The sequence below is a fragment of the Bubalus bubalis genome, chromosome 4 (genome assembly GCF_019923935.1).
Source record: "Bubalus bubalis isolate 160015118507 breed Murrah chromosome 4, NDDB_SH_1, whole genome shotgun sequence".
Taxonomy (NCBI): domain Eukaryota; kingdom Metazoa; phylum Chordata; class Mammalia; order Artiodactyla; family Bovidae; genus Bubalus; species Bubalus bubalis.
In genome coordinates this window covers 80217087-80243037 of record NC_059160.1, presented here as the reverse complement: position 1 = coordinate 80243037, position 25951 = coordinate 80217087, and the positions used below count along the sequence as shown (strand labels likewise).

The window sequence follows — 25951 nt, the reverse complement described above, 5'->3', positions numbered from 1 at the left end:
ATAGGATCTTTCAAGACAGGCATTCCTGCATATACTATGCTTTAGCTCCTCTCTGGAGTACCCTTAGATTACAGTATCTGATGCACATTTCCTGAGTTGTTTTGCAGATGTGAAACCCCTCCCTGTCCTCATTAAATAGAAGATGTTAACTACTTGATGACCATGGGCACATAACCCCCATGCCTACTGGACCCTGAGGATTGATAATATTAACTCCTGTGATACTGCCATGTGATTAATATCTCACTATCAGAAATCAGAGAATTGGGCATGAGTTGATCACATTCCTATAATCCCCCTCCCTCCCCTGGCTTTTAAAAATGCTTTGTTACTCACTGTTGCTGCCTTCAAAATGGAGGAAGGATATCCTCCAGAAGCTGAGAACAGCCTTCAGCTGACAGCTAGCAAAGAAAATGGGGCCTTAAGTCTAGAACTGGAACAGAATTCTGCCAACATCTTACATGAACTTGGAGGTAGATTCACCTCATAGTCTCCAGAAAGGAATGTAGTCCAGCCAACACCTTGATTTAAGCCTTATGACACTCAAGCAGAGAATCAGGTGAGCCAACTGTGCCTGGACTTCCAACTACAGAACTATGAGCTAATATATTTATGATACTTAAAAAAAAATGTTTTGTTGAACCCTTCAGGGAGCTCTAGATTTAGGGGAACATAAATCACCTGTTTCCTTGCATAGTGTAGTCTAGTGAGGTCGCTCAGTTGTGTCCGACTCTCTTCAACCCCATGGACTGTAGCTTGCCAGGCTCCTCTGTCCATGGGATTTTCCAGTCAAGAGTACTGGAGTGGGTTGCCATTTCCTTCTCCAGGGGATCTTCCTGACCCAGGGATCAAACCCAGGTGTCCCACATTGTAGGCAGACGCTTTACCGTCTGAGCCACCCGGCAATAAACCTTTCTCTGCTCCAAACTCCAACATTTTGGTTTGTTTGGTTTCACTGTGCATTAGGCACACAAACTTGCTCTAACAATATAGCATTTTAATAAAAAGACAATGATTTGAGAATGACTTGACTGATTTATTTTAAACAGTAGGAGTACAATACTTCTATGGATGTCAATTAACATTAAAGATGCTCATTTTTTTCAAGTTTTTTTAATATATTTTATTATTACCTAGGTATGGTAAAGCCAACAGATCTGGTGATGATAGTCATTGGAAAAAATATCTTATTACACCTACAAATCCTGAGAAGGCAGCATATGCCTGGGGACATACAGGGAATTGTGGGAATAATGAGGGTTTGGTCACAAGGCAATGGGAGAAGGGCAACAGTGGGCATGAGACTTTACAGTATTATGCTTTTCTCAGTAAGGATGCAAGATAAAAGTGGATGTGGGATTGGCCGGTTTGAATTATTTCAGAGAGCCCTGGGGCATTGTGGGCTTCCCTTGTGGCTCAGCTGGCAAAGAATCCATCTGCAATGTGGGAGACCTGGGTTCCATCCCTGGGTTGGGAAGATCCCTTGGAAAGGGGAAAGGCTACCCACTCCAGTATTCTGGCCTGGAGAATTCCATGGACTGTATAGTCCATGGGGTCGCAAAGAGCTGGACACAACTGAGGAACTTTTACTTTCACTGGGGCATTGTGGCTGTACTTAGTGGTCTGCTCTAAATATTCCTCCCTGGAGCAATTAGGAAGAAAGAAGTGGCTAGATATGAGAACTCTAACAAAGAGGGTGGTTGAAGGCAGGACTTTGGAATGATGGGTTTGTACTTGAAAAGGGAATTTGAGGGCCAATGGCTTACTAACTCCCATTATTGGCTCAATTTGGGAGGCACAGCCCCTCCAGGGTCAACAAGGCAAAGCATTAGAATACAGATAAAAATGTACAGTTAATATAATATTTAATTCAGGATTAGCAACCATTAATAAGAAAAGTTGAGAATTCATCTGATTCAGAGGTTTAGAAATATCTTTAGCATTGAATGCCTCCAGTATGATTAAATAATGTCTGTGGGTGTCCTGCCCAATGATTGTTAGGTCTATGTCTAAACTTTTTATTCTTCTGGTTAAAGTCTTAATAACCAGCTCCCACCTTGTTTGTTCTCAGTTCCATCTATCCAGTTCCTCTATTTCAGTCCTGACACAAGAATATATAGTATTAATTTTCATTTCCATATGTTTATGGATATTATTCTCTTGGACTCCATTTAAAAATTCTGAGCCTAGTTCCTCCTTTCTCCTGTGACACTGAAACATTTAACAAAATATTTTTGGGCTGGTGCCATGCTCTAATTTTTTCCCTGCATTTGAATTATTTGTTTTACTGAATGCATAGCCCTTCATCTTTTTCTGCATCTAAAGCAAGTATTGAGCAAAAGCACACAAGAAGACCTTAATAAATGCTGCTTCATTGCACTGAGTTGTCTTGTATGGTTAAAAGTGATTAATAAACAATAAATAATGGGTAAATGGGTAAAATGTTTATTTATAATCAGAGGAAATAAATTGGTGAAACATGCGTGAAGCTATGTTAAAATAACACAACCATTGGAGTCAGCTCCTAAAAGAATATATAAAAGGAAAGTGCTTCATAAGCTATAATTTCTTAGGGAAAATATTTTAAGGAGGAACTAATTTTATCACCCACTCCAGTGTTCTTGCCTGGAGAATCCCAGGGACGGGGGAGCCTGGTGTGCTGCTGTCTATGGGGTCACACAGAGTTGGACACTACTGAAGTGACTTAGCATAGCATAGCAATTTTATCATTTTCTCCAATGGAAGAGAAAAGAATATGAAATCTCTTGGTATCATTCTTTGTTATAAATTTATATTTGAAAAACTTTTCTGTGTATTAAAAGTTATTAATACCTCTCTAGATATTAAAGAAACCTACAGAGGATTCAATTCAGTTCAGTTCAGTTGCTCAGTCATGTCCGACTTTTTGCGACCCCATGAAATCACAGAACGCCAGGCCTCCCTGTCCATCACCAACTCCCAGAGTTCACCCAAACCCATGTCCATTGAGTCGGTGATGCCATCCAACCATCTCATCTTCTGTTGTCCCCTTCTCCTGCCCTCAATCTTTCCCAGCATCAGAGTCTTTTCAAATGAGTCAGCTCTTCGCATCAGGTGGCCAAAGTATTAGAATTCCAGCTTCAAAATCAGTCCTACCAATGAACACCCAGGACTGATCTTTAGCATGGACTGGTTGGATCTCCTTGCAGTCCAAGGGACTCTCAAGAGTCTTCTCCAGCACCACAGTTCAAAAGCATCAATTCTTCGGCGCTCAGCTTTCTTTATAGCCCAACTTTCACATCCATACATGACCACTGGAAAAACCATAGCCTTGACTAGATGTAATTTTGTTGACAAAGTAATGTCTCTGCTTTTTAATATGCTGTCTAGGTTGGTCATAACTTTCCTTCCAAGGAGTAAGCATCTTTTAATTTCATGGCTTCAGTCACCATCTGCAGGGATTTTGGAGCCCAGAAAAATAAAGTCAGCCCCTGTTTCCACCGTTTCCCCATCTATTTGCCATGAAGTGATGGGACCAGATGCCATGATCTTCATTTTCTGAATGTTGAGCTTTAAGCCAACTTTTTCACTCTTCTCTTTCACTTTCATCAAGAGGCTCTTTAGTTCTTCTTCACTTTCTGCCATAAGGGTGGTGTCATCTGCATATCTGAGGTTACTGATATTTCTCCCGGCAATCTTGATTCCAGCTTGTGCTTCCTCTAGCCCAGCATTTCTCATGATGTACCATATAAATATTAACTCAGATTTAATCAATTTGTGTTTTAGGCTTGGAAAATGGGCCTATCATCTTTCATCTTTCACTCTTCCACTCTTCCATAAAGGATTCATAACTTTTCTATAATCTTAGTCAATACTGAATATAGTATAGATAGATGGATACAGTTTTCTTCCTAGATTTATTATGATGTACATGTCAACATTCCTTATTAATATATGTATTTATTCCCTATAACAAAATTGTCTGCTTATCATTTTAAAATATTCTTCTCAACTGATTTCTTAGTTTACTAACTCACCTTTAAAGTTCCTTTTTTAAGCTAAATTACAAAATCTTATATTAGTGAATCATAATATTTCAGTAATCTTATAAATTGATTTTTAGAGGTATTAATAAATATATCAATTATAAATTAAATTTATTTTTTCAAAAAGTTTACTTTTGATGTTTCACATTCTATTTTTCTCTCTTTCCTTTTTATTATATCCTTTTTATATCTTCAGTTTTCTTTCCAGTTGAATTTAGTATGATTATACTTTGCCATGGTAATCATTACCTAAATTCATTTATGGTATTTTACCTCATATGTTGTGGTTGATTTTCAAATATTCTCATTAATCTCTTGCTAGTTTCTCCCAATTGATAACCTATAAAAATTATTTGCAGCTAATATGGAAATTGGGAACTGAGCACATCTCATTCTAGATTCTCCTCACATGACCTAGGGAATATTCTTTATCAAAACCATCAGATATTTTCAGTGAGACTGAATAATGGCTTGAGTTGAGACTAGAACAATGACAAAGAGGCTTAGATTTGTACAAGTGAAGTGCTACATGGACCCCTTTGTCTATACAATTGTCCCATGTTGGCTCATTAATTTTACTGCTATGGTCTTGTCACCCAGCATGGAGGCTTTTCTTCTACTGTCACTTCAACAAGCTCCAACAAGTAGCATTGTCATTATATTCGTTACTCAGAATTTAGTATGTCAATGCAATAAATACATTATTAAATACATTTATTATTATAAATACATTAAGTTTCTGTCCCCTCCATTCTTTCTCATTTTCTTTCAGATTCCATTGTACTAGCTGTTGGGGGACCTCACCCAGAAGGCATTTAAACAGAACTGAATACCATGACTCAGCATTGGGAGACACCTCTCCTTCCTTTGGTCCCCTCCCTAAGGAAAAGCTTCACTCCATGTGTGAGTGTACTTATGTACCTAAACTAGATGAGCTTGGAAGATTTAAACACATTGTACAGTCCTGGGAACCAAGTACCACACCACCACCAGACAGTTGACAGGAAACCCAAGTAACAAAGTACACTGTAGCAAAATTGAAATGCACTGTGAAACCCTTAAAGGGTATTTTTCCTGTGATCTTGCTGTCAGTGCTCCATATTTCCTTTTTATTTTTAATAAATAATCCCTATCTTAGCAAAAATAGTTGGCCTTATCTATCGCTGATTTTTTTTAATTTAAGGTTCTATTTTATTGATTTATTTTTTTGCCATGCCATGTGGCATGTGGGATCTTAGTTCCCCAACCAAAGATGGAACCCATGCCGCCTGCAGTAGAAGTTTGGAGTCCTAACCACTGGACCACCAGGGAAGTCCCTACCACTGGTTCTTGATAGATTATTTAGAAAACACATTTTTTAAAACTTAACATTAATTAACATACTTGAGTAGATAATGTTATATTATCTACTTTATATCACATACATGTCATATGGCATATATTATGTTTTATAAACTATATATTGTGTGTACATATGTGTACATATATGCTATGTGTATACATATGTATATACTAATAGTATAAATGTTATTGAAAAGCATCTTTTAAAAATGTTATATATCTAGAGCTTCTTACTGAATATTTGTTAATGATATTTTCCCACCGTAAAGAAAAGTTTAAAAATTTATTTCATAGTGCACATACTTGCATTTTTATTCATTATTTTCATGGTATTTAAGCAAGCAGCTTTAATTCACAAAGACTGGCAAATATAGCAGAATATAGAGCTGTGTTTTTCAGTTTTACAGAGTTTTTGTAAATTTTATTTGGCTTTTATATAATGAGTTCTGCAGCCATATAAGCTTAATTTTTTAAAGACCAAGAAAGAAATAAAACTTTTTTTTTTTTTTTTTGTCATGGAGGGAGAGCATACATTTTGAAATCTTGTCATCTATATATTCTTTTTGGAGTAGGGCATTCTGGACAAGGGGGAAAAAAAGAGACCACCACAGGTAGAAGTCAGACTGTTTTGTTTCTGACAACAAGGTCTTCCTTCAAGGACAAGCTATTCCAAATTATTTTAATTTCATCTGTTCCATTTGTATGCAACACAGTACCTCAGTGCTTTCCTCTGCTTCTGGGGAAAGGAGTGAACATTTTTGGTGTTTATCAACATTTTTTACCATAATTTGAAAATACTGACATTAAGGAAACAATAAGAGCCAAGAAATACCACAGCCCTGCTAAAACTTCTCCACAGGAGGTAATTTTTATTGATTCCACTCATACTCTGGTGCCGCCCCTCCCCAATTTGCAGGTTTCAGTCTATCTGAGACACACACATCTGAGCTCTGGTACAGTCCTGAAAAGCTTTTGCGTGCAAAATAAAATACCCTGCGGCACAAATACTGTCAAAAATATAGAATAAAATCAGCCTTCAATTAACATAACAATTGAGAATCCCGACACTGCATCGCAATACTGAGGTGTAAGTCAGTCCTACTAACACTGCATCATCCTTATCCGAATTCAGCACATTTTCGCTTGCAATTTTCTAACCTAGAGGAAAACCTCGGACTTACCTCATATGTTGAATTATCTGTCGTTCTGAATATAGTATTTATTGCAAACTGTCCATTTGAATGAATGCGGCGACAGTTACACCACAGTACGCTTCTCTCCTGCTGCAGAAAGCAAGTTAAAAGGACTTCAAGCTGTGACCTCAGAGGCAGGCACAGCCGCTCCCATCCTTCAGCCAACCTTCTGGGGAGAGCAGGTTAGATGACAGTAAAGCTGGCTCGCTACATAGCAATACTTTCAAATAAAGCATTCTGTGCTGGGAGCTGGGGGATTTACATCCAAATTCAGCTGGCTAGAGTCAATGCTGCTTCTATGCCTGAAAATATTAAGCATTTCACTGCAGTCACTTAATGCAAGAAACTATCTGAGGCGACTTCACAAACCCTGTCATTCTGTTCAGAGACTAAAGAATGACCACCGCATGCATAATTCATGCATTAAAATCTTCAATGCACTTCCTGTAGTCGCTGTTCTATCCAGTAATGGGCTATTGATCACCTCATCGCTAAGACAATTGGAGCTCCGCGATTGGTTTATTTCCACAAATAAAATTACAACCTAAAGCACTGGCAGAAACCTCCAACCCTGCAGCATCCACCGGGGTAAAACACTCACATAGATGGGATGGCATTTGCATATTGCAGAATGTTTAAACTGGACTCTTCTGAGGAAATGCTATAACATCTGTTTACTTTTATTCAAAACACATCGTTTCTGCAGATTTAGGCTGAATATTTTATATTAGAAGTGAGATATATAGAGTTGATTTTTGCCTACGATTTCCGGAAAATCAACAGTGCTAAATTGAAAATTAAGAAAAAAGAACAATGATGAATTGCTATAAATCATATTCTAGGAGATTTTTATACGGGCTCATTTGAATAACACTTCTTAGAAGATTTTAAGATAAAAATAATTAATTTTTCTTTCAATAATATGGAAGAGGATTCCTTTTTTAAAAATCTTCATAGTGAGTACATCATTGTTCATCACCATTGACTATTTTGGATTCTGAGCACCTGTACACTGGGTGTGTCAGTAGTTCTGAGAGCCTTTTCTCTCAGAATTTAAGCTCCTAAGAACATGCCATGATTTTAACTAGTTTTTTTCCATTGCCTCAAAAAACAAGTAAGCTTTAAAGCTAATTATGCTTTTTATTATGCTAATATTCATCAAGAGAAAACACAGGTAGCATTTTGAAATATCACAGTAGTATTTGGAAAAATTACCATATGAGAGATCCATGTAAAATGAAATGGCAAAGGCATTTAATGTACAATAAATGTTTGTCTATTTCCCAAAGTATCTTCATTGTAAAAACAAATTAAACTTTATCCACCCTAGAGGACAGACGTTGCTAAGATTATTTAGAAGCCTAATGCCATGTCTTTCCAAAGCCTTTTCATACATATATATATACTATATATATCTTATATTTTATATATACACAGGTACTACATACACAAAAAGGCAATATTTCTATCTCACCACACCTTGCCATTTGTAAGACCAGAGCGAAACCTTCAAATTCATGCTCAGGACTGGAGTGGAGAATACCTCTCAGAGTATAATCAAGGTTTTCCATATAAAGATTATGCTACAGAGAGCAATTCACTCTTGGAGGAGGCATGATCATGGTGACTTTCAGTCAATAAACCAGTTAAAATTTATACCAGCCTGAGAGGGCAGTAGGAGCCCTGATGGCAACAGCGATGGAGTTTAAGGATGGTCAAGGAGATAGTTTTTCCTTCCAAGTGCAATAAGAGCATAATCCTTGCTAGGCCAGTGAAAAAATAGGTATATTCAGCTGATAAGGATTATGCTAAAATATTCTAAACGTGTCTGAGAAATTAACTCTCCAGTTACTATATACATTATATCTTCCATACTCCTCAATGTTCTGTTGTATCCAACTCAGATTCTACTTGTACATTTAAAAATACATATTACTTCTAAAATAAAAAATTCAAGTTAACTACAAGTAGACTTTATTTTATACTATTTAATTGAGTAATATTTTTTATTCTTTATACAAAAGATCTCTAAAACTTAAAAGTTTTAGAAGTTATAGCTAAGGATAAATTTCCTGCCAATGACAGGGATGGAATAAAGGGACAAAGTAGGTAATTAAATAGTTAATAAATAGCTAATCCCACTAGGGGATTGTAAGCAATATGTATATATATATATGTGTGTGTGTGTGTGTGTGTGTGTGTATGAGACCTCTGTAAGTTAATGATTACTCAAGAAAGACTGTTTGCTTAACTACAAAACAAGAAGGCTTGCTTAGCAACAAAACCATGAGACAGAAGCATGAGACATGCCTCCAAACAATAAATCAATGGTGGCATGATATCCATATCCTACCCAGTGAGGTCAGCAAGTTAATGATCCCTAGGACACGCTCTCTACACACTATAAAAAAACAGTAATTTATGGACCTAGCTTGACCATGTAGGGTCAAGGAAACTCCCTTGCTGAAGCTGAAGGAGAAGCTGATGATGGAAGCATGATGTCTACTCAAGAAAGATAAAGAAGTTTTTCTTCCCCTCCCCATTTTCCTTTGATTATGAAACTGTAGCCCAGTAAGTTCTCAAGGCATGGTACCCTCTTGCCTGCCCACTTGTAAACATCATAAGCATCCTATTCTAATAAATCACTTCTTATCTTTCACTGTGCCTTTTCATGAATCTTTTCTGCCCTGAGACGTAAAGAATTGTGGTACCAGAGTTCTTAAGAGCCCCCCAAATGACACCAGATAGTTTCACCAAGAGTTTTATCAATTTAGTCATCTAGAAGCCATTTTGTATGAAGATAATGTCTAATTTAAAACTAGTAGAAAATCACAAACTTTGAAATTTAGCTTATCATATATAAGGATACAGTGTACAAGCATTTAGGAGATATAAATTGTTGACAAAACCAAAAATAATTGCAAATATAAATATTGGAAATTTAAACCCTCTGAATTGACATGATTCAATAGTGTATAACCAGGTGGATAGGAAAAGCATTAGCTTTGTCCTTCTCTCCTTCTGTAATGAGTGGAGGAACGTCAATATTTTTCCCGCATACAAATTTCCAAGACCCAGATCTAAAATGATGATGATAACTTTGGACCTACTTGGTGAATTTTCAGATTCAACTGTTTTAAATGTGGGGAGAGAACAGACACATGCAAACACCTCATCAACCTAGAGTAGACCAAGATTAGACTCAGCAGAAATAAGTATGGCATAAGAAAAGCTATGGAGATGGTAAGTCCCTAGGAAATCAGGGTAGGGGAAACCTTGAGGGGAAACACATGAGTAAAAACAACCAATTGTACTCCCAGATAAGAAAAAGCCTGAGAAAGTAACAAGAACTGATTTCCATTTTCCAGAAGCTTGACTGTGCCTAAGAAACACACTTAACCTATCTTTTTAAGTGTATGGAAAACAGAGGTGCCTCTTTTAGATGAATTTGATCTCTTTGCAGATCTAGAGGCTTTCCAATATTAAGAATTTATAATACATATAAAATATGGAGCAAACTCTGTAATGTACAATAGGCTCAATAAATTGAATCAAAAGTTGTGAATAAATCAAAACATATTTAGTCAGCTAAATCTGCAATATCTGTTAAGATATATACCTAACCTGTCATTTGGAAAAATGCATAATTTATATTCATTTTAAGAATACACAATGCCATGTAGAAATAAGAAAATAGTCTGCCAAAGTTTCCACATTCCTGACCTCAAGGGGAGTGGGAGCAGGCTGCATTAATTTTCCAAGATTTAAGACATTATTTCCCCTTTTCTCAAGTTGTCCTAACTATAATACAGTCATCCCCTAATTATAACACATTCATTCAATCAAAGATATTTATTATGTACTTTCCATATGCAATGAATTGTGCTACAAGCTAGGAAGACAAATATGTATAATGACTGCTCCCAAGGTATTCATACTTTAGTGAGAAAAACACACAAAGACATAGATGCCGGGTGATGACTATAATCACTTCTGATATGTGTTAAGGTATGCAAATGAGATAACTACTAAAGCATGCTGTGACTGCACGCTAAGTAAGTGACAGATAAGTGCTATACCTGAGGCAGAGCAGTAGAAGAAACTGTGTATTCACCACCTGCTCATGGGGCATTAGGAAATGTCATGGAGAGGTGATATTTAAGGAATCTGAGTGGTAAATAAAACTTACATGGGCTATAATGTTTTGCAAATCTGAAATTATATTCAAACTTTCTGAATTTGTTACCCAGCAGAACTTGAGTCTTCTTGCCCTGCAGAGTAAATCCAAGGATAACGCTGAGATGTTGTGAAGAAAAGTGCAGCATTTATTGCAAGGCACCAGACAAGGAGTCTGGGGCAGCTAATGCTCAAAAATCTTACACTCCCAGATGAGTTTCAGGGAGCATTTTTAAAGACAAACTGAGGGAGAGGAGTCCCAGGGTATGTGATCAGCTTACACATGAAGAGGTAACAGGCAATGTCACTGGTTAACATTATCAATCCTCAGGTTCCCATAGATCATGGGCATCAAGTAGTTAACTTCTCCCATTTGGTGGGATTTTAGCATCTGTTTGAAAACTTAGGAATTATATTTGAGATACTGTTACCTAGGTAGCTTAGGGAAGAACTAAAGATTCTGTGACTGCCATATGGCTGATTTATTATTTAAATTGTTACCAGTTCTCCTGGCTCAAACTACTTACAACATGGCTCGGTGGTAAAGAATTCACCTGCTGATGCAGAAGACATAGGAAACACAGATTCGATCCCTAGGTCAGGAAGATCCCCTTCAGGAGGAAATGACAACCCACTCCAGTATTCTTACCTGTAAAATCCCATGGACAGAGGAACCTGGAGAGCTATAGTCCATAGGGTCTCAAAGACATGACTGAGCATGCATGCACTCCTGCTCAACTGCTACTTTTGTCACCATATATTCACATCTTTGATGCTGGGAAAGATTGAAGGCAGGAGGAGAAGGGGATGACAGAGGATGAGATGGTTGGATAGCATCATCGGCTCAATGGACATTAGTTTGAGTAAACTTTGGGAGTTGGTGAGGGACAGGGAGGCCTGGCGTGCTGCAGTCCATGGGGTTGCAAAGAGTCGGACATGACTGAGTGACTGAACTGAACTGATTCACATCTTTTCCATCATTAATCCTTGAGCCAGGCTTTTGTAACTCAGGAGGGCCCTGGGAAAATACAGCTTTTCTACAAACAGAAGGCAGGCTGAGAACCTGGGGTAGATATCTGCTGCAGGAAGATGCCATAGGGTCCTACTGGGTTACAAATTTATGTGACCATGGCATGATACCCATACTCCATGAACATGAGTTTTATCACGTAGAAATCAAGTTAAACCTCTATCTCTTTATCTTTTGTAAGAATTAAATAAATGGCCTAGACTACAATAATTAAAAATACATTTTTTGTAGTCATGCAGATGAGAGTTTAAATCCTGCCTTGATTTCCTCATGTCTAAATAGGAACTTCATTGACATCACAGAGTTATTAGCAAATTCAAATATTGCAATGTCTTTATGTCACTTAACACAGTTCTGACACAATAAGGACTTTAGAAATATTAATTTATTTTCTTCCAAATCTGTCTTGAAGGGAAAGTCATTTTCAGTAAGGAGAAAAGCATGCATTTGTAGAGAAACAGGACATCACATGACATGCTTGAGAAACTTAAGTATCTATTTTATAATTTTGGATATAATACATATATTTTCAGGTGATGACACAAGATTATACAAAATCTGATAGCAAAAATGGTTAAAAATCATGATTATATACAACATTTATAGGAGTATATATTTATAGGAGTATATTAAGAAGTATTATTCAACAGAGAAAGAGATATTTAAAGATTTCACCAAGAGAGCAATATGACTAGGTTTTGTGACTGGAGGATAGATTGGATGCAGTAACAGTTTAAAAGAATGTGTTTAATAGAAAACCATTTTAGTCCACCAGAAGTGATGAGGGCCTCCACAAAGCAGAAATAGAGATAGTCTAGAACTATTTAAACATTAAAGTGGTAAGACTAAGTAGGATTAAAAGACAGGGAGAAATCATAGAAGACTTTAAGACTTGGGCCACTCAGGGTACTCCTCCTCTTGCCTCTTATCCAAAAAAAAAAGAAAGAAAAGAAGAACCACTGATGTTATGAGGAGATGGTGAGGTAATTAGGTTATAACATTGAATGTAACAAAAGAGAGGTATACCAGGAAACAAGATGAAGAGTTGATAAAGAATTGGATACTCATAGAACTTTCATTAGACACTTGGCTAAAGAAGCTATACTTCACTAAATAGGTCTGGGAGTGGTCAGAATTGTTTAAGCTATGGAAGTGGAGAGAACAACTTAGGCTTGAAAGTGTGTAGAGAAAAGAAGGTGGAGGAAGAAACACTGCGATGTAGATAAGAAAATGTACATAAAAGGTTTACATTAAATAAATAGCTTGACATCATTAGTAAGTTGACTACAAAAGGGAAAACTGCTAATATGTGTTATAAATAGCTTGACATCATTAGTAAGTTGACTACAAAAGGGAAAACTGCTAATATGTGTTAAACACATACTATAAGGCTAGAACACACTTAGTACTTTAATATACTGATTTAATTTGACCATCAAAAAGCTCTTGTGAGACAAGTAGCATTTACCTCCACTTACCAATGAAGCCTCCCACTCAAAGTAAGATTGAGAAATTTCATCAGGTCACATGACCAATGAACAAGTGAGCCTAAAGTCACATCTAGGTTTTCCAAGTATACAACTCACACCCCTTCAACCATATAATGCCACTGAACCACTTCCAAGAACTGTCTCTGCTTTTGTATGTCCCCAAAGACCAACAAATAGTGAGTTTGTATTAAAAGTATGTCTGGCAATCACTACTTATTTAAAAATAAAAGAAAAATTAAAATATGGAAAAGAAAAAATCATTTATTATTGTTCCAAATACATAATATTTTATATGTATATATTGCTAACTGCTAAGTCTCTTCAGTCGTGTCTGACTCTGTGCGACCCCATAGACGGCAGCCCACCAGGCTCCCCCGTCCCTGGGAGTCTCCAGGCAAGAACACTGGAGTGGGTTGCCATTTCCTTCTCCAATGCGTGAAAGTGAAAAGTAAAAGTGAAGTCACTCAGTCATGTCCTACTCCTAGCGACCTCATAGACTGCAGCCTACCAGGCTCCTCCATCCATGGGATTCCCCAGGCAAGAGTACTGGAGTGGGGTGCCACTGCCTTCTCCATATGTCTATATACTTATCTCCAAATGCATATTTTACAATTATGTCTAAAATAATTTATAAGGAAGACATTATGATCCCTTTTGGTAGATAAGAAAACAGGCTGAGACAGTTTTAAGTAACTTTCACAAGGGTAGAATGATATAAAGAATAACACAGAATTAAAATTCCACATGACCAAAGCCCAGATTTATTACACTATAATTTCCTTTAACAATATTCTTTTAAATTAGCCAAGAAATGAAAAAAAAAACAAAGCTACAACTATCAACATAGATGGAGCTTGCATACTTAATGCTAGGGGAAAATGCAGAACTCATATATCATAATTCCTATTACATAAAATTTAAAAATAAGCAAAGTGATATGATATTATATTTTGCCTAAAGGTTTATGTATATAAGATACATGAAACTTAAGATCTGGATATAAATATCAAATTCTGGATTGTACTTATTGCTAAGGAGAAGAAGAAGGTTATTATTGGGGAAGAGGAATACAGAGAAGTTTATTTGCATACACTTTTATTTATTAAGCTGGTAGTGGGCACACATCTTACAGTTAAGGAAAAAAAAATAGCTATAGGGAACAGGTATCCTAACATGTCCCCAAATTTGAGTGACATTGTCCATGCAACATTAAAGAGTTCTAATTCCATTAATATATCTCAATATTTCAGTGAGCTTGCAAAACTTAATATACTCAAATAATTCCCAAGGTCTCATACAAATTACCCAACTGTAGTTCAGTCAGCATATAGAGTGAAACTACTAAGAATTCTGCTAATGCTAACAGGTATAATTGAAAAATATAAAACTTTTTAAGTCTATGAAAAGTATAACTGCCAAATAATCATAATAATCCTTATTTAATTATATTTACTTAAGTTATCTTTAGAGTAGTTTTCCTTTTTAAGGGATTAAATACTCTTGAAGGAAGATACATTTAACTTTAACCCAGAGATACTAGCAGTCAGTTCTGTCACATGAGATTTCACCAAACAGCTCTGTGTACACGCCAGTGTGTATCTCTACATACACCTTAGAAAATAATTTTTAAAGTATAACCCTGTTTCTTTTCTCTAGTAACAAATTTCAATGTTTGCAAAATGCTGCTGAAATAGTCTGGTGTAAATAAATTTCTAGTGTCAAGATAATTGACACTAGAAATTCATTATGTCTCAATTTCTTTTATTCAAAAAAAGTATGTAAACTTTTAGGTCTTTAAGATTTCTGAGCTTTTTGAAAAGAATGATTTGACCCATAAGTAACACCTTGGATAGAAGCTTTTATTCACATTCTTTCCATTCTTATTTGACCATAGGTTCAATATAAAGTGTATCTGTTATACTTTTATTTAATAAGGTGATTTTGTATAAGTTCTTTTTCATATAAATACTTCACAATGCATTTTATTTTCCTACAAAAAACCTGATTTCATAGCAAGATATTAATATTCCAGTAAGTTCTCTTGTAAAATATTTGCTTCATAGAGTTATTGCATAAGGCTTTGCTTCTTCATGAGTTTTATCTTTAGTCTTGCAACTGTAATTTCCTGGAAAAGACTTTATCACAGGTATTTGTCCTGTGAAATTGGAGAGGCATTCATAAAGTATCTTAAAAATATAGTTAATATTTTAGCTGTAGGAAGTGGATGTGAGGGTCTTTCTGAATGAAATGATACTTCACTGGCACATACAAGATTTAAATTAAAAATAGAAAATTGACAATGTAAGAATTGAAAGTCTTTGTATAAGAATAACATATATTCTAGACTGACCCTTGATACAAAATCATCAGATGCAAACTTCTTGTCTAGCCAGTAATAATTATGTTTGAAAAATAATCCATATGAACGATACAAAGTAAAACAGGTATATGAAATAGCAGGGAAAAAAGTCTGGCTTGGGACATGCAGGTGTGAATGCAAAGAACACCTATCTAACTTTCAATCCAGTTGACATTGACTTGAGCATTTTTTCCCCCCAAATATTCATTGACATGGCAAATATTCACTGACATGGGCTGTAGGTCAAAACCTAACTTGGTGCCAGGAATCTGAACATCATTATCTCCAGTGACTTAGAATCAGTGGTCTGTTGGAGTCAGCCCATTTTTAGAGATAATTTTAAATGTCAGAAATTTTGTAAGACAGTTGTTAAAGACAATCATCATTAATAATTAACTAATATAACCATTACCTGTGTACTTTAATAACTTTACAGTAATGCATACTGAATTTAAACTTTATCTCCAGCCAAAATCTTTCTTCCGAACCCCAGGCCCAGCAGGGTAGTTTTGCTCTTGATGTTTACATTGGTCTATCTCAGGCAGTTCACAAATAAACTCGACTTTCTTTCTCTAAATTTGGTTTTTCTTTTTCTCCTCAGTGCTAGGAAACATTACCATCAATCATCTATTTATTCCAGAAATGGAGATATAATCTTTTTCTACTTGAAAGATTACCTATATGTTGATGAACTCAAAATTGTCTCTCGGCCGGATATCTTTTCTGAAATCCAACACATTAACTCTGTAGTTCTACTTGGTTATATCTCACTCTTAGATAATTGAATTCTCAATATTTCTCTCAAATCCGATCTTATCCATTCCTTTCTATCCTAGTAAATGACATCTCCCTACATCATCCTGTTTATGCCTAGAGTCTATGGCTTTAACTCTTTTTGTTACCACCGTATTATATATTGTATCCATCTATGTTTTTCTGTATTCATTGTCAATAGCAAAGTTCCAGCTGTAATCACCTCTTGCTTAAACTACTGAAACAGTCTTAAAGGTGAGCTCTCCATATCCACTCTGCTGCTGGCTAATCCATACCAAATACATAGTGAGATCACCCAAAAGGATTTTTTAATATGCCAATGTCATCATATTGTCTACTGGCATAAAATGCTCGGTGTTTCCCGAACTAAAATTAAGATAAGATTCAAAATCTTCAAGACAGCATATAATGCCCTGTTGGCCTCTAGCTAACCCTACAGCTTCATTGTGTTCTCTTATCCCCCTTCTTCACTATATTCTAGTTACTTTGGCCATCTCCCTGTTTTTCCTAACCTTAAGACTGTATTTTTCCTCTGTCAGTAATTTTTTTCCAAATATTTTCTTGGCTTATTGACTCATCTTTCAGGTTATACAATTTTCTCTACCAATTTATAAACTAGGATTGTTCCTTCTATAATTCATTCTTGCAATACGCAGTAACTTTCCTTTATAGCTGATCAAAATTACAATTAAAAACATGTTTTTGTAATTTTCACTACAGCAAAGACCATATTTGTTTCATTTGCCTTACATTTATCACAGGTATAAGGTGCATCACTGTGATTGCTATACAGGGTACCAAATATGTGCTGAATGCACGGAAGAATGAATCGATACACAGTGTGTGCTTGTTTTAGAGGGTTTGATTCTTCAAGTTTGAATTATCAGGCACTGTGATGGAACTGATCACATAGAACTGAGCTGCTTACCTTTAAATAAATGTTTTATTTATTTTAGATCTTTGGCTAAAGATTCTCATATATTAAGCTTCTATCTAAAAATCTGTACTACTTATCTCTGTTCCAGGTACCGGTCAGGAGACTTTGAACTTTTGTCACCCTTGCTTAACAGTCTGCTCTGATTTTGTGTCCAAACTCATTTATCTGTAAGTGGCAAAGTTTTATTATCTCCACAATCTCTGCTTTGCCCCTGACCTACTTGAATTCTCTGTTGTCTTATATATCCATGTTGGTTCAGCTAAACAGAACACTGATTAACTTCTATTAATTCTAACAACTTCAGCTGTTGTTTCAACTTTGCTTTCTTTAGGGAGATTGTCCTCAGCCCTTTGATAATTTTCTTAGCTAGCTCCTAAATTTCTAGTAGTTTAAGGATGATGTGTTCAAATTTGGTGTGGAGATAAATGCCAGAGAAGTTGATTTGATAGCTTTAACTTATTTAACTTCTGGTTTTCAGGGAGTGAGCTGATCTATTTCTGTACTCTCACCAACTAAGCTATCTCTTTCCTTCTTTATTAAAACTGGGAAAGCTCTAGCTGCTGAAGATGCTCACTATTATTTTTTTTTCTATTTAATAAGTTCACAAGTATTATTTAATATTAGAGCATGTTGTCTAAAAAAGGAAAATTAAAGAGCATTTTTTTTCTCCTAACTTGTTTGTTTATATATTTTTTTAATATTTTTCTTGCCTTCCCAATGAGTTATAAAGAGAGAGTCAGTGGATCTAATAGTTGAAAGCATAAGATCTCATTTCTTACACCCTATAGCTTAGTATTGTATTTTACACTTGCTGTTTGTTCATAGCCAAGTTACTTAAGCCCCTTGCATTGCAATATTTTATTTGCTAAATGCAAATGACAAAAACAAAAATAATGCCTCCATAACAGGAATACTGTGAGATTTAATTAAATGAAAGAACACTAAAAAAAAAAAACAAAAAACTTATACAGTGCCTCAACATAGTGAGTGTTAAAATTTTGTTACTTTTATTACATAAGCTCCTTGCAAGCTAGCACCACATTTTATGTTGCTGAATAATAGGCATCTAGCACAGAGCTTGCAAAGAACAGGCTTGTGGCAAATGCTTATTGATTGATTGATGAATTCAACCAAATTTTCTTTCTGAGTCCTTTTGCTTTATCAGGTTACAATGACTCAGATGATTCTATCTCAGGAAAAGGACATCATTCAGATTTGAGAGATAAAAACTAGTGTTACAGAAAACAAACGCTGGAAATGTTCATTGCTACTAAATAAGGCTTACAAGAAATGTTAAAGGGACTTCTCTAAGTGGAAAAGACAAGACTACAACTAGAAGTACAAAAATTATGAAAGGAAAAGTCTTTGATAGAGGCAAATATATGCCCAGGTGGTGCTAGTGATAAAGAACCTGCCTGACAATGCAGGAGACATAAGAGACATGGGTTCAATCCCTGAGTCAGGAAGATCCCCTGGAGGAGGTGAATCCCACTCCAGGATTTTTGCCTGGGAGGTTCCATGGAGAGAGGAGCCTGCCAAGCTACACTACAGTGCATGGGTCACAGAGAGTCAGACAGGACTGAAGCAACTTAGCATGCAGCATGTACAAAACATTTATAAAGCTATACAAAAATCTTTTGCTTTTCTAACCATTCCTATTTAGTCTCCTTTGCCAGTGCAACATTTTTATTACCATCCCTTAAATATTGAAAGATCTCTTCTCATTTCATTTTCTCTTCCAAGTCATTCTCATCCACTCTAATAACTTGACCTACCATGTATAATGAAGCCAAACTTACATCTTCAGACAAAGTGTCTTCAGAGCTCGAGACCATTATCTGCTACAAGATGAGCACACATATTCATACCAGAAACCTAGATTTGATATTTTATATTTCCTTCTTCCTTTTTGGCTTCCAGCTCATTGGTTTGTACTTGATATATATATATATATATATATATATATATATATATATATATATATATATATCGATTTTGTCTTCTACTTTCTTTCCTCACTACCGTTAACATATTCTGAGTCATCATCAGAGCTTCCTGAATTAGTATGGTAATCTAAAAGTTTTCCCTGTGTTATTGTTGCTGTTCAGTTGCTCAGTGGTGTCCAACACTTTGCAACCTAATGGACAGCAGCATGCCAGGCATCCCTGTTCATCAATATCTCCCAGAGATTGCTGTCACTATTTCCATTTTTTCCCATCTGTTTGCCGTGCATGATGGGACTGGATGCCATGATCTTATTTTTAAGAAAGTTGAGTTCAAGCCACCTTTTACACTCCACCCTTTCAACTTCATTAAGAGGAACTTTAGCTCCCACTCAGTTTCTACCATGAGGGTTGTGTCATCTGCATATCTGAGATTATTTATATTTCTCCTGGCAATCTTGATTTCAGCTTGTGAGTCATCCAGCCCAATATTTCACATGATACAATCTGCTTAGAAGCTAAATAATCAGGGTGACAATATACAGCCTTGATGTACTTCTTTCCCAATTTTGAACCAGTCTATTGTTCTATGTAAGTTCTAACTGTTGCTTCTTGCCCTGCATACATGTTTCTCAGGAGGTAGGTAAGGTGGTCTGGTATTCCCATGTCTTTAAGACTCTTCCACAGTTTGTTGTGATCCACACAAAGACTTTAGTGTAATAAAAAAGCAGAAGTAGATGTTTTTCTGTAATTCTCTTGCGTTTTGTATGGTCCAATAGATTCATACAAAGGAGTTAAGTTAAATATCTAAACTGGTTGCTCTGTCTTTTCTGAACCTACCTTGTACATCTGGAAGTTCTCAGTTCACATACAGTTGGAGTCAAGATTGAAGGATTTTGAGCATGGCCTTGCTAGCATGTGAAATGAGTGTAATGGTGTGGTAGTTTGAACATTTCTTGGCATTGCCTTTCTTTGGGATTGAAGTGAAAACTGACCTTTGCCAGTCCTGTGGCCACTGCTGAGTTTTCCAAATTTGCTTGCATATTGAGTGCAGCACTTTTCACAGCATCATCTTTTAGGATTTAAAAGAGCTCAACTGGAATTCCATCACCTCTACTAGCTTTGTTTGTAGTGATGATTTCTAAGGGCCACTTGACTTTGCATTCCAGGATGTCTGGGTTCTAGGTGAGTGATCACATCATTGTGATTATCTGGATCATGAAGATATTTTTTGTATAGTTTTTCTGTGTATCTGGGTCATGAAGATATTTTTTGTATAGTTCTTCTGTGTATTTTTGCCACCTCTTCTTAATATCTTCTGCTCCTGTTAGGTCTATACCATTTCTGTCCTTTATTGTGCCCATCTTTGCTTGAAATATTCACTTGATATCTTTAATTTTCCTGAAGAGATCTCTAGTCTTTCCCATTCTGTTGTTTTCCTCTATTTCTTTGCATTGTTCACCTAAGAAGGCTTTCTTATCTCTCCTTGCTATTCTTTGGAACTCTGCATTCCGCTGTATATATCTTTCCCTTTCTCCTTTTTGCCTTTCACATCTTTTCTCAGCTATTTGTAAGGCCTCCTCAAGCAACCATTTTTCCTTGTTGAATTTCTTTTTCTTAAGGATAGTTTTGGTCACTGCCTCCTATACAGAGTTACAAACCCCCCTCAATAGTTTTTCAGGCACTCTATCAGATCTAATCCCTTGAATCTACTTGTCACTTCCATTGTATAATCATAAGGGGTTTGATTTAGGTCATACCTGAATGGTCTAATGGTTTTTCCTACTTTCTTCAATGTAAATCTGAATTTTGCATTAAGGAGTTCTTCACAACCTGAGCCACAGTCAGCTCCCAGTCTTGTTTTTGCTGACTGTATAGAGCTTCTCCATCTTCAGGTCCAAAGAATATAATCAGTCTGATCTCGATATTGACCATCTAGTGATGTCCATGTGTAGCATCTTGTAGTCTCTTGTATTGTTGGAAGAAGGTTATTACTATGACCAGTGCATTCTCTGGTAAAACTCTGTTAGCCTTTGCCCTGCTTTATTTTGTACTCCAAGGCCAAACTTGCCTCTTATTCCAGGTATCTCTTGACACCCTACTTTGGCATTTCAGTCCCCTATGATGAAAACATCTCTCTTTTTTTGATGTTAGTTCTACAAGGTCTTGTAGGTTTCCACAGAAACGTTTAACTTCAGCTTCTTTGGCATTAGTGGTTGGGTCATAGACTTGAATTACTATGATTTGTATCAAATACCTTATCATATCATCTAGAATGATATATTTTTTAACTCAAATGTTATTATATTATTTACTAGCTTAAAACTGTCCTGTGTTTTTCTACTACAATTAGGATGTCATTAAATTCTTCAGTAGGGTATAACAGGTTCTGTATCACTGTATTCTCATCTTGTGCATTCTCCCTCCATTCACTGCCTTCTAGTCACCCTGGCCATCCTAAATTTTTTCCCAGACTTGATACATGTTGCATTCTTTGCCTAGAATGCCCTTCCCCCAAATCATGTCTTAATCAACTTTATCTCATCTTTGAGTTTATAACTTAAAATTTACTTCTTCTGGGAAACATTCCTGGCCCTCCTATCCTTCCTTTTTGCAGGCTGGCTAAGTATCCTGTAATTCATTCTTATAATACCTGTACTTTTTCTGGGTAATACTTACAGAAATCATAATTAAGTGCTTGTATAATATGTTTTTTAATTTAATACCTGACTCCTCTAATGACAAAGATCACATTTGTCTCACTTAATTTTTTATCTCTATTATTTATCACTGCATTTGACATGTAGAGAGTGCCAAACATATTTTTTGGACTCGTAGTGGCACAATTTGTGATTCCATTACCTATTAAGAAGACATAATTCTTTAGGATGAAAAATTGGCAACATTAATGGAGTTGGCCTAATAGATCTGAACTTTCTGCTTCCAAATAAATAGTTTATACTCAAGTTCAGATCTTTGGTTATAGATTTTTACATCTTTAGCTTCATTCTAAAATAGCTGTTCTTTGGTCCCAGGATTTTTGCCTCCTCAGCTTAACACATCTTCCTTAATCTTTAACTCTGCTTTGATCCTTGATGCATGTCAACCTGACCACTTTCATTTATGCTAGGGTATGCAGATGACACCACCCTTATGGCAGAAAGTGAAGAGGAACTCAAAAGCCTCTTGAAGAAAGTGAAAGAGGAGAGTGAAAAAGTTGGCTTAAAGCCCAACATTCAGAAAACTAAGATCATGCCATCTAGTCCCATCACTTCATGGGAAATAGATGGGGAAACAGTGTCAGACTTTATTTTTTGTGGGCTCCAAAATCACTGCAGATGGTGACTGCAGCCATGAAATTAAAAGATGCTTACTCCTTGGAAGGAAAGTTATGACCAACCTAGATAGCATATTGAAAAGCAGAGACATTACTTTGCCAACAAAGGTCCGTCTAGTCAAGGCTATGGTTTTTCCAGTAGTCATGCATGGATGTGAGAGCTGGACTGTGAAGAAAGCTGAGCACCGAAGAATTGATGCTTTTGAACTGTGGTGTTGGAGAAGACTCTTGAGAGTCCGTTGGACTGCAAGGAGATCCAACCAGTCCATTCTGAAGGAGATCAGCCCTGGGATTTCTTTGGAAGGAATGATGCTAAAGCTGAAACTCCAGTACTTTGGCCACCTCATGTGAAGACTTGACTCATTGAAAAAGACTCTGATGCTGGGAGGGATTGGGGGCAGGAGGAGAAGGGGACGACAGAGGATGAAATGGCTAGATAGCATCACCGACTCGACAGACATGAGTCTGAGTGAACTCCAGGAGTTGGTGATGGAGAGGGAGGCCCGGCGTGCTGCGATTCATGGGGTCGCAAAGAGTCGGACACGACTGAGCGACTGAACTGAACTGAACCTGTTCTGACTTTGTATCCAAACTCATCATCACCTGAGTGACAGAATTTCATCTTCTTCATAATCCTACTTAAGCTCTGTCCCTTTTGAATTTATTTTTGTCCCAGATCCTCATCTTGTATCATAACCTAAGACAGTTCATTAACCATTATTAATTGCAGTTATTTTCAACTTATTTATTTTTCATTCTGCTGTCCTGGGGAAGCTCACTTCAGCTTCTTATTTACTGGTCCTTATTGCTGTAGAGAAATGTTTTTCAAACTTTATGTGCCATGGATCACTCAGTAAATTCTTTTAAAATACAAATCCCAAGGCCACACTCTAAGAAATTCTCATATAAGTAATCTGGGTTGGAGTTCCCAGATTTGCATTTCTAGTAAACTCCTGGGTCAGGCTGATGTTAATAGTCTTAAAATCACACTTTGAATAGCACTATTGTTACAATTTAAATCAAGTTTATTAAAACTGGTAGAAAGTGTTGTCTGAAGTTGCACTTTAACTTTTCTTAGATCTGGTAATCATGATCTAAGCTACTTCCCTGTTTTCGGTTTATAAGCCTTCTACCACCCATGATGGAGAAGGCAATGGCACCCCACTCCAGTACTCTCGCCTGGAAAATCCCATGGATGATGGAGCCTAGTAGGCTGCAGTCCATGGGGTCGCTAAGAGTCGGACATGACTGAACGACTTCTCTTTCACTTTCACCACCCATGAAGTCTTCTTGAGAACCCTTTTCTATAACAAATATAACTGTTTATGTTTCCTTTTATGAATATTTAGAAATATAGTTTATTCTGTTCACCTGTCATTGACCATAGTCAGTTTGTTTTACCTTAGGAGAAGATATGTATTTTAACGACTAAATACAACATTTCATGAGCTGTAGCCTGCTGTCTGGTCCTGAGTCTCACATGTATTAGCTCTAAATTCAGTTTATTCATTTCTAAAATTAGAAATATAATAGTAGCCTCATTATTAACTTCCATCTCATAGGAATGTTGCATTGATTAGTCAAATGAAAGAATTTTGAAAAACAAACAAACAAACCAGCATTTCCTGCCATTCAAGAGTGCAAAATGTTACTAAAACTGATACTTTATTTTATGCTTCTTTTTCCTCAATAGCATGTAGCATAAAGTGAAAGTGAAAGTCAATCAGTTGTGTCCAACTCTTTGGGACCCCATGGACTATACAGTCCATGGATATCCTCCAGGCCAGAATACTGGAGTGGACAGCCGTTCCCTTCTCCAGGAAATCTTCCCAAGCAGGGATCAAACCCAGGTTTCCCACATGGCAGGCAGATTCTTTACCAGTTGAACCACCAGGGAAACCCAAGAATACTGGATTGTGTAGCCTATCCCTTCTCCAGTGGATCTTCCTGACCCAGGACTCAAACCAGCACCTCCTGCATTGCAGGCAGATTCTTTACCAGCTGAACTACCAGGGAAGCCCAAAATCTTGCACAAATTAATGTTCAGTAAAAGTCTAAAATTACAACACTTAATTCTGTCATAAAATTTATAAACATACCTTTATTTAGAACTTGCAAAAATTGTTGATTCAGTCAGGATGCTCCAATATAATGTTTGTGTATGTATCAGATCAGATCAGATCAGTCGCTCAATTGTGTCCGACTCTTTGCGACCCCATGAATTGCAGCACGCCGGGCCTCCCTGTCCATCACCAACTCCCGGAGTTCACCCAGACTCACGTCCATCGAGTCAGTGATGCCATCCAGCCATCTCATCCTCTGTCGTCCCCTTCTCCTCCTGCCCCCAATCCCTCCCAGCATCAGAGTCTTTTCCAATGAGTCAACTCTTCTCATGAGGTGGCCAAAGTACTGGAGTTTCAGCTTTAGCATCATTCCTTCCAAAGAACACCCAGGACTGATCTCCTTCAGAATGGACTGGTTGGATCTCCTTGCAGTCCAAGGGACTCTCAAGAGTCTTCTCCAACACCACAGTTCAAAAGCATCAATTCTTCGGTGCTCAGCCTTCTTCACAGTCCAACTCTCACATCCATACATGACCACAGGAAATAAGCATATTGAAAAGCAGAAACATTACTTTGCCAACAAAGGTCCATCTAGTCAAGGCTACAGTTTTTCCAGTGGTCATGTATGGATGTGAGAGCTGGACTGTGAAGAAAGCTGAGTGCCGAAGAATTGATGCTTTTGAACTGTGGTGTTGGAGAAGACTCTTGAGAGTCCGTTGGACTGCAAGGAGATCCAACCAGTCCATTCCGAAGGAGATCAGCCCTGGGATTTCTTTGGAAGGAATGATGCTAAAGCTGAAACTCCAGTACTTTGGCCACCTCATGTGAAGACTTGACTCATTGAAAAAGACTCTGATGCTGGGAGGGATTGGGGGCAGGAGGAGAAGGGGACGACAGAGGATGAGATGGCTGGATTGCGTCACTGACTCGATGGACGTGAGTCTGGGTGAACTCCGGGACTTGGTGATGGACAGGGAGGCCTGGCGTGCTGCGATTCATGGGGTCGCAAAGAGTCGGACATGACTGAGGGACTGAACTGAACTGAACTGAACACAGAGAATATATGTATTACATATAGAATATACATGTATAGTAAATAGGATATATATGTTTTTATAGATAAAGATATTTATTCTAAGGTATTGGCTCAGATGGTTGGGTTGTGTGGGGATGGCAAATAAGAAATCGCTAGTGTAGCAAAAAGGTTGGAAATTTGGCAGGAGTTGATGCCACAGACTTAAGGCAGAATTTGTTCTTCTCTGGGAAATTTTGGTATTTCCTCT

The 25951-nt window shown here is 36.9% G+C and overlaps 1 protein-coding gene across 3 annotated transcripts in view; it reads right to left on the bottom strand.

The window, feature by feature from the left end:
• CNTN1 (contactin 1) overlaps window positions 1-25951 on the bottom strand; it is a 404810-nt gene that overhangs the window by 268365 nt on the left and 110494 nt on the right. The window contains exon 1 of one of the 3 annotated variants that reach the window (XM_006055955.4): window positions 6548-6924. The exons of the other annotated variants lie outside the window; for them this stretch is intronic. The gene's annotated coding sequence lies outside the window, so the exon portion shown is untranslated. Of the gene's footprint in view, window positions 1-6547; window positions 6925-25951 lie in introns of those variants that run through there. 3 annotated transcript variants of the gene reach the window in all.